Source organism: Mirounga leonina, unplaced genomic scaffold, assembly GCF_011800145.1.
Source record: "Mirounga leonina isolate KUSES-001 unplaced genomic scaffold, KU_Mleo_1.0 Mir_170, whole genome shotgun sequence".
NCBI lineage: Eukaryota > Metazoa > Chordata > Mammalia > Carnivora > Phocidae > Mirounga > Mirounga leonina.
In genome coordinates this window covers 1211954-1214533 of record NW_023270433.1, presented here as the reverse complement: position 1 = coordinate 1214533, position 2580 = coordinate 1211954, and positions in this window count along the sequence as shown.

Here is a 2580-nt window from a genome sequence, read left to right as displayed (position 1 = left end):
GGAGGAGGGGAGGAGGGAGCTCTGGAGGGAGGAGGGGAGGAGGGAGCCCTGAAGGGAGGAGGGGAGGAGGGAGCAGCGCTGGAGGGAGGAGGGGAGGAGGGAGCCCTGAAAGGAGGAGGGAGCCCTGGAGGGAGGAGGGGAGGAGGGCGCTCTGGGGAGGGGAGTCTTACCTGGGTCTGACCCAGCCGTGCTAACTCTACTCTGGGCCTCACCCAGGAGCCAGGTGCTCGCATTAGCCCATGGTAGACAGGACAACCAGGCTTCCCAGGCTTCCCAGGTTTCCAATACCTGTACCGCCGGCTGCCTTGGGTACCCCACGGGCAACAGGGGCCAAGGAGACCCAGGAAAGACAGAGTGGCTGGGGCTGGGAAGGGCCTGTGAATGGCCAAGGCAGGGGCTGGCCTGAGGTGGGTGGGCAGGGGGTGGGCAGGGCCCTGGCATGTGGATGCAAAGCTTATTCATTCACAAATTAGGCCTGAGCTTTCTGGCCTGGCCTTCTTGTGTGGGTCTTGCTCAACCTTCCCAGGCCAGGGAGTTGGAGGGAGGGGAGAGGAGGGGTTCTGCCAGGCTAGGACCTGTGGACGGTAGGTGTGGGGCAGCTGGGAGAAACAAGGAGAGGGAGGTAGATGCAGGGTGCTGGCCACTCCAGAAACCTGATGGGAGAGCGGGGGCAGGGACGGCATGGAGGTGGACTGGGTGCCTGCCTGGCTCAGGTCAGGGCTGCAACAAGGCCGCTGATGAATGGGCCCCAGGCTGGCTGGGGAGCTTGAACCAGTAGGGGTGAGGCTGCAGGGCTGGCTTCCAGAGGGTTTGCTGGCAGTGGCCAGGGGCCACCTCAGGCTCTCGGTGTCTCCCCTGGGCCAGCTTGCCAGGCCCTAATGGAGAGAAGGCCCCCACACTCTCACCTTGGGCAGACTGACTTGGGTCAGTTCCCCTCTCCTGCATCAGGAGATACTAGGGTGCCGTGGTCAGGGTGGGCTGGGGAGGCCACGCTGACATTTGGCCCATTCCTGCCCCCAGAAGAAAACCCCTCCAGCCCCCTTTTGGCAGGGGGGCTAGTCAGCAGTGACTCAGCCTGCTGGGGGGGGGTCAATATGTTTAAAGCTCCCCAGGATTCTAAGGTGCAGCAAGGGCTGAGTACCCTGGTCATGGGCTGCTGAGCCTGTTCCTTCCGGCAGTGACTGGTCTTGGTGCTTCTGGTGCCCCCCTGGGACACCTCGCAGCCCCAGGGGGTTGGAGGAAGGTAAACATATGCTCCTGAGTTTTCAGAAAAGCTAGGCCAAGCCTGGCTCTTGATTAGGCCAGGTCTGGGCCTCTGTCCCCAACAGCAGATGGGCCCCTGGAGGGCTGCAGAGGGCTGTGTGTGCACCACCCTCCTATATGGGTCACAAGGTGGGGGGCAGCCAGTTGGACTTAGGGTGTGGGCCCAGGTCTGCGTGGTGTGGGTTGCAGAGGCCCTGAAGCAGAGGGGAGGGGTGCTGGTGGGAGGAGCAAGGGCTCACAAATTGGGCTGAGGATGTAGCCTTCAACAAGTGCACAGGCCTGACCTGGGGGGAGGGGGTACCCTGCAGAGCAGCTGTGGAAGATTCTAGAACACAAGGGAAGGGCCTCACTCACTACCTTTTGAAGTTGATCGTAAACATATCTGACCTGCTTGTAAAGAGAGCCCAGGGGCCTGAGGAGTGTCCAGCCTGTTACCCCACCCATGATGAGCCACAGCCAGGTGCAGGCCCAGCACTGGATTCCGGCCACTGACCCCCCAAGGGACCATCACTGCCCCCTGGGCCTCAGTGGCCCCATCCTTTCTGAAGTCCTATCTACTTTTTTCTGCTAGAGACCAACCAGAAGCATTTCCCAGAGGGCTGAGTTTTCCCAAGGTGTGGCCTTAATGGCTTTGAGGCATTCCTTCGGGTGGACAGGTGGGGCTAGCCACCCCGTGCCCTGAGCTGGACGCTGGGCTCCAGCAGGGCGTCTCCACGCGGGCACATGCGTGTGGAACTCCACCAGCGCCTTGCTGTGCTCTCCCGAGGATGGATTCAGGCGGACCTTGGAGGGCTCCCCCTTGTTCTGAGGAGGAAGGGCATAGGCTAGGGTCTAGAGTTCGCTTCCCTGTTCGCCCCTTGCACCTCACGCAGGGGTCCACAGTCGCCAGGCCCAGGCGTGCACCCAGCCGTCCGCATGAGGAGCGAGCGGGCTGGGGCTACCTGCAGGTGCTGGGCATCTCCCCCTGGGCCCGCCGGCAATGGGTCAGTGCCCCACTCTGCTATCTGCACGTCTTGTCCTCTGCAGAAATGACCCCTCCCTCCTTAGCCCTCACCTCCTCCAGGAAGCCATCCCAGAGCCCTCGGGATGATGCCTGTCGTTCCAGATGCAGCTGTGACTAACAGTAATGGGGGCTCTGCACAGGGCTCTGTCCGCGGGGGGGTCTCGTACACCTACCAGCCCTGGTGGTCACTGCTTAGGAGCCCCAAGGCCTCTTGTCAGCGCAGGCCGAGGGCCCGCTCCCTCCTGCCAGTGAGGCCCAGGAAGGAGGACTGGCATCACGGAGGTAGGCCAAGAGCCTAGGGAGCGCCTTGCCCG